Genomic DNA, 7702 nt, shown 5'->3' on the forward strand with positions numbered 1-7702 from the left:
GTATGAGTGAGATGTTTATATCCGAACAGTGGATGTGTATATATGAGTGCAGTATTGACATATGAACTGTGGGTGTGCATATATGAGTGCGATGTTTATATATGAACTGTGGGTGTGTATATATGAGTGAGATGTTTATATATGAACTGTGGGTGTGTATATATGAGTGAGATGTTTATATATGAACTGTGGGTGTGTATATATGAGTGTGATGTTTATATATGAACTGTGGGTGTGTATATATGAGTGAGATGTTTATATATGAACTGTGGGTGTGTATATATGAGTGAGATGTTTATATATGAACTGTGGGTGTGTATATATGTGTGCGATGTTTATATATGAACTGTGAGTGTGTATATATGAGTGCGATGTTTATCTATGAACTGTGGGTGTGTATATATGAGTGTGATGTTTATATATGAACTGTGGGTGTGTACATATGAGTGTGATGTTTATATATGAACTGTGAGTGTGTATATATAAGTTCGATGTTTATATATGAACTGTTGTTGTGTGCATGAGTGCGGTGTTTATATCTTGAACAGTGGATGTGAATATATGAGTGTGGTGTTTATCGATGGACTGTGGTTGGGTATATATGAGTGTGATGTTTATATATGAAGTGCAGTAATAAACAGCAAGGCGTCGCTGGGGTGATATTTTCTTGCAAGACAATGGCGAAAAATTGCATTTGCTTTGGTGTCCCAACAGCTCAGTCGCGGTTGCATTAGACTGAAAACTTAAAGGTCTTTGGTGTAACCCAGTGTTTGGCAGTTTTTGGTTATTTAGTTTCTTCTTCTTTGGGTCGATTCTCGCATTTATTTGCAGTGAAATTTTATCCCCGCCACTGAAGAATTGGGGATGGAACAGAGAGACATCAACGATGGGAAATATTTCTATCGTCTGCATTTGGTTTTTATTTCTCTGTTACCTTCTGCCTTTTCCTCTTGGTTTTTCCTCTCTCGGTGCCGGGTGACCATTTGATTTGATGCATTTGTTCTAAACTGATCCCTTTTCCACATCTCGGGGCGGTCAGACCCGCTCTGTCTTTCTGTTGTTGCTGATGATCATTAATGGGAACAGGCCGCGAGTTGAATGTTTCTCTGCAAACCGGAGAAAGAAAAAGAAAAAGAAAGACGTGTTTCTCCGGCCCAGGGGTAAAGTTGCAATGGATGTTATTCAATAAAATTGTCCCGTGAATTTGTCTGTGGATCTGATTGTAAAGCTTGGATTTTAAAATTACGAAAACCCAAAATGAAGGCCCTTATCAGCCCATACAGGAATCAAACCCGCGATCACGACATTGTGGCATGTTTTACTCCAGCAAGCTGTGCAACCAGTCTCCTAAAATGCAGTCTGAAAAGCGTTTCACATACAAAACAAATCATTATTAAACTTGTGACTGTCACTCGGTAACCACGTTAGCGTCTCTTTCAGTCTGCAACAGAAAGTTATAGGTTGGTTAATGGTGTTTACAGAAATATTCCTCTTTTCGTCGAGTTTATTTGGTTTCATGTAATTAATTATAGAGGTGTGAACGCCGAATCATAACCACGAGCCCACCAGGCACCTGGACGGACAGTTCACCCAATCCGGTTACTTTGATCATCTGCCCTACTCTGCTAGAAAAACAATAGGATGAACAGCCGTTGTCTGTGAAAAGGTGTCCTCTCCCCTTGATCAAACTAATATCTGCAATTGATGAACTGGAGTGAATTGCGCTCGAAGCAGATCTGGAAAATGCGCAATGCAGCCGCACAGGAATTCCAAATCCACTCTCCGTGGAGGAAAAGGAGTGACAGAAGCAGAAGGAGATGCCACGTGAAAGATTTGGACCCGGACCTGCTGCATGAGACTTTAAATGTTGTCAGCCTTTAACTGTAGCTCACAGTGTCAGAACAGTCATTGTTATCATTTGCCTTTAAGGTATCTTCTTGTACTGCATCTCTTCAATATCCCCGGGTTGTTACAGCACTGCTTTCTTCAAATTAAATCCCATTGTGAAAACATACACGATTTCAAACCAAAGCGAGGTGTGTGAGATTGGAAGGAGAGTGTGAGTGGGTATCATGGGCCCGTGCGTGCGTGCATTTTGGAAATGGAAACAGAGACATCCGCTGCTTGTGGGAGTATTTCACCTCACTTTTCCATTTAACGCTCAGGCCTACCCACACTCGGTACTGACATGGCCTGAACAAGTCTTTCGTGTCCTCACAGAAAATGCCACTCTGTTCGAGCAGTTTGTCCGGACTGGGCTGCAATGAGGTAGGACACTGGGAGTATTCAATTAATGAAATCAGTACTTCAAACAGAAAACATTCTTCACTAACTCATCCTGATACATTAGGGTCTCCATACTTGAATTATTGTTCCATTCATTGGAACTTGGGAACATGAGTAGGCCATTCAGCCCCTCGAGCGTCCAGGTTAATACATCCTTCCTGAGGTGGGTGCCCGGAACTGAATGCAATCCTCCAGATGGGGTCTCGCCAGAGCTCTGTGCAGCTGTAACATAACATCCACCCCTTGTTTTCCAGCCCTCTTGAGATAAACGGGGAGAGTGAGAGCTCAAGAGAGAAAGCGAGAGTGAGCAAATGGGAGCGAGAGAGAGGACTATGCCTTGCACAAACCATTGCTGTGTCGATTTCTCAGGAGCGCTATGAATCCCCACTGAGCTGTTGAATAACTTACTGCACCGCAGCAAAAGTTCCCAAGCAGCATATGGGTAACGTGAAATAACCTAATCGACAGCCGATTTCTGGTAGCACGTGGGACTTCTTCTAATCACTGCAAAGGTTGTGTGTCCGAATCTCACCATCGTTGAATTTTAGTTCAGGGTTCGATGATTTCGGCGCTGGGAAGTGAAATTTTGCAGCAAAACCGCAACAGGATCATTAATGCCCGTCAAGGAAGGGAAATAACCCCCTCCACTTCATCTTATACAAATGGCTCCAGTCCCACTCGAATTTATAATGCTTAATCCACTCTGATCTGGATTGGTGAAACACTCTCAAGATGGAGGCACATCATCTGCTCACCGCAAAAGTCAATCTGCTGGACTTCCGGCTCTGTCAGACTGCATGTTCCTTCAGTCAGGTTTCCAACTGGACACATTCATCCTGCTGCCGTGCGAGCATTGGTGCTTGAGGGGTAGAATTCTTGCTTGCAGTAATTCTATTCCTGTGAAAGTAGCTCCTGAAGATCGCAAGATGGAAATTATCGTGACTGAGCGGTCGAAGGCGCAGGGTGAAAGCTCAAGCTAAATCCCATAATTTGTAGATGGATCAAAATCATAGTTTGTGGCTCCAATTCCGCAGCCTCCCTCCTGTAAACTAATAACACTAAATATCACATCTGATATTGCAACAAGAGGAACCACGTGGCGATACAAATAATTGATGCATTTTGGAACACCTCAATTATACGTTCAGCTCCGTTCGAAATGTTCACACGGAAAAGGATTCGTTGATCTCGGTGAAACTCGACGAACAACCTCGCCATTTCCCGACCTTGTCCGGTCATATAAGGACCGCGCACTGACTGATTGCGCTGCTGGAGCCCGGTCACTTTGATCACCTGTCCCACACTGCTGCAAAGAATCTTAAGGTGAGAGACCCTTTCCTGTGGAAACGTGTCCTGTCCCCGTGATGAAAATAATATCTGCACTTTCACTTTCAGCTTCTTTCACATTCTCTGCTCCATCGCACTATAATCGGGTTTTCTGTGAACAGATCAAAATAAACTTTGGCAGAAATTCTAACAGCATTGGGATTCAAACCCACGCATCTATAGAAATTAAATTTAACACCTTCGACCGCGAGGCCGCGCTACCATAATGTCACAGTAATGTTTAAAGAGCTGTTTAATGCTCCAATAAATGAATTGAAGCTAATTGACCGCATTTACCCGGTGCTGGGGTTGTTCTTAGATCAGAGAACGTTAAGAGGAGATTTGATCGAAGTGTTCAAAATCATGAAGGGTTGGAATAAATAAATAAAGAGAAACTGTTCCCATTGGCGGAAGGGTCGAGAACCAGAGGACACAGATTTAAGGTGATTGGCAAAAGAACCAAAGGCGACGTAAGGAAACACGTCTTTTCCCAGCGAGTAGTTGTAATCTGGAATGCGCTGATTGAAAGGTGGCTTTCAAAAAGGAATTGGAGAAATACTTGATAGGAAACAAATGCAGGGCTAACGGGAAGGGGCGGGGGAATGGGACTATCTTGATTGCTTTAACAACGAGCCGGCACGAGCTCGATGGGACGAATGGCCTCCTTCTCTGCTGTCACCATTTTATGATTCTATGATTCTGTTGATGCTCTTTATTTTCTTTGCATGCATTTCTCTATCTCTCCCTGTCTCTGTCTCTTGTGTTGTCCTCTGATGGACTTCTCAGGCTTCCGTGAACGGCGTTGGCTGATCGATCCTGCAACACCAGCAGAGAAAGTTAAAGAAAGATTGAGACAGGAGGAAAAGTAAAGGTGCAACCCAGCTGCTGCAGTCGATGTCTAATGTATCTTCGCTCTCACAGTGAAACAAAGCACCAATTTGATTAAAGTATACTTATGGTATAGTGTATATTATCACCATGCCGAGACAGACGGCAATTATATCATAGAATCATAGAATCATTAAAATTTACGATAGCGGAGGCCATTCGGCCCATCATGTTTGTACCGGTCGGAAAAGAGATATCCAGCATCACCCGACTTACCAGCGTTTAGTCTGTAGTCTTGTAGGTTACGGCTCTTCAAGTGCATATTGAAGTCCTTTTTAAACCCGATGAGGGTTTCTGCCTCTCCCACCCTCTCAGGCAGTGAGTTCCAGAGCCCCACCACCCGCTGGGTGGAACAAAATTCCCCTCTGCTCCACTCTAATCCTTCTACCAATTACCTTAAATCTATGACCCTTTTTATTGAACTCTCTGCTACGTGAATCAGGTCCTTCCTATCCACTCTATCGAGGCCCGTGATAACTTTATACACCTCAATTAAATCTCCCCTCAGCCTCATCGGTTCCAGAGAAAACAACCTCAGCCTATCCAACCTATCCTCATAGCCAAAATTCTCCACTCTTCGCAACACCGTCGTAAATCTCTGTACCATTTCTAGTGTCGTCCCATCTTTCCTGTAATGTGGTGACCAAAACTGTACGCAATACTCCAGCTGTAGCCGAACTCGTGTTTTATTCAGTTCTAGAATAACCTCCCTGCTCTTACATTCTATGCCTCGGCTAATAAAGAAAAGTATCCTTTATACCGTTTTAACCACCTTAACTACCTCTCCTCTGACCTTCAGGGATCTGTGGACATGCACTCCAAGGTCCCTCTTTTTATCGACACCTCTCAGTATCCTCCAAAGCAATGTAGTTTCCGAGCAAATAATTCTGAAATGTCTTGCTTGATAATATAAGTCGTAGAGACGAAACCAATTTAGTAAAGGGAAACTAGTATTGGTGACTGGAAATAGTTCGTGTACAACTTGATATTGCTGTATACCGGAATAGAAAACGAGATTGGATGGACAGAAGAGGTCTGAAAGGGTAGCCGATCGGCTATGGGAGACAGCGAAACTTTAAACTGGCTGCATGATGTAAGTAACAGCGTCTGGTTGGTCTAGATGTATGATTCTTGTTTCGGGGGCTTTGGTTGATTAATATCTGAGAGTCCCGGGGTAAAATCCCCAACAAGCTCTTGCTGTTCAGCGACGTTGAGTGTAAAATTCACCAATTGGCTTCTGACATCTTTTCAGTGTTCCTGTTGGTAGGATTAAAGTGCATGTTTGAGCTCCAGAGGACAGAGTGCTGAAGTTTCCAAAGTGCAACACATGTGAAGTCAATAAAATGTCTCAAGATGATGCAGAGATTGATGCTGAATGTGAATCTCCCCCTATTCAGGTGGTCTCATTGATATTAGATGACGGGTCAGGGAGCGACATATGGAAGTTTGCCGATGACACCAAAATGGGCAGCGTTATAAGCAGTGCAGATTATACAGGAAGAGGAACACAGGAACAAGAGTAGACCATTGAGCCCCTCGTGCCTGCTCCGCCATTTGATAAGATCATGGCTGATCTGTGATCTAACTCCATATACCTGCCTTTGTCCCATATCCCTTAATACCTTTGGTTGCCAAAAAGCTATCTATCTCAGATTTAAATTTATAAATTGAGCGAGTATCAATTGCCATTTGCGGAAGAGAGTTCCAAACTTCTACAACCCTTTGTGTGTAGAAATGTTTTCTAATCTCGCTCCTGAAAGGTCTGGCTCTAATTTTTAGACATTGCCCCCTACTTCCAAAATCCCCAACCAGCGGAAATAGTTTCTCTCTATCCACCCTATCTGTTCCCCTTAATATCTTATAAACTTCGATCAGATCACCCCTTAACCTTCGAAACTCTGGAGAATGCAACCCCAATTTGTGTAATCTCTCTTCGTAACTTAACCCTTGAAGTCCGTGTATCATTCTGGTAAATTCCAGAGAGACATTAATATAATGAATGAATGGGCAAAACTGTGGCAAATGGATTTCAATTTAGGCAAGTGTGAGGTCATCCACTTTGGACCTCAAAAGGATAGATCAGAATACTTTATAAAAGGTGAAAAATTCGAAACTGTGCAGTTCCAAAGGAACTTAGGTGTCCATGTCCATAGATCAATAACATGTCATGGACAAGAACAGAATATAATCCAAAAGGCTAATGGAATGGTGGCCTATATGTTTAGAGGATGAGAATAGACATTATGCTACAGCTACACAAAGCTCTGGTTGGACCACACCTGGAGTACTGTGTTCAGTTTTGGGCACCGCACCTCAGGAAGGATATATTGGCCTTGAAGGGAGTGCAGTGTGATTTACTAGAAAGATAACTGGACTCCAAGCGATAAATTACGAGGAGAGATTACACAAACTATAGTTGTATTCCCTTCAATTTAGTAGATTAAGGGTTGATGTGATCGAAATGTTCAAGATATTAAGAGGAACTGATGGGGTAGATGGATAGAAACTATTTCCGCTCGTTGGGGTGTCTAGGACTTGGGGACATCGGCTAAACATTAGAGTCAGACTTTCAGGAGTGAAGTTAGGAAACACTTCTACAAGCAAAGGGTTGGAGAAGTTTGGAACTCTCTTCCATAAACAGCAGTTGATGCGAGCTCAATTGTTAATTTCAAACCCGTGATTTATCGATTTTTGTTAACCAAAGATATTTAGAGATATGGGACTAAGGCGGGTACAGGGATTTCGGTCACAACTCAGCCATGATCGGATTGAGTTGCGGAACAGGCTCGACGGACCAAATACCACAATCCTGTTCCGAAGTTCCTCATTGGTGCAGAATGCAAAACGATCTTGCATTGGCTGGGAATCGAACCCGGGTCTCCCGCGTGGCAGGCGAGAATTCTACCCCTGAACCACCAATGCTTGCTTTTGGAGAAGTTACATGCTCCTATATGGAATGCTGTCTAAACGAACATGCCGTTTGCAGCTGCGATGGCCGAGTGGTTCAAGCGTTGGTCTCAAAACCCCATTTGGGTTTTCCTGCCGAGGTTTGAATTCTGCTCGCAACCCCCAACTGTTTAAAGATCTCTTCAATGCTCAAATAGATTAATTGGAGTTAATTGACCGCATTTACCTCTCTCCCAGCATCAGAGATACTTTTAATTGAGCGTCCAATCTTCTCTTGCAAGATTTCAAGACCCGA

General features: G+C 43.2%; 1 non-coding gene across 1 annotated transcript; it reads right to left on the bottom strand.

Annotated features, from left to right (window-relative positions):
- Positions 1–7351: 7351 nt before the first annotated feature.
- Positions 7352–7422, bottom strand: trnag-gcc (transfer RNA glycine (anticodon GCC)). The gene has a single exon. It is a non-coding gene; the product is annotated as a tRNA-Gly (tRNA).
- Between the last annotated feature and the right edge of the window lie 280 nt (positions 7423–7702).

The sequence above is a fragment of the Heptranchias perlo genome, chromosome 20 (assembly GCF_035084215.1).
Source record: "Heptranchias perlo isolate sHepPer1 chromosome 20, sHepPer1.hap1, whole genome shotgun sequence".
NCBI classification, from domain to species: Eukaryota; Metazoa; Chordata; class Chondrichthyes; order Hexanchiformes; family Hexanchidae; genus Heptranchias; species Heptranchias perlo.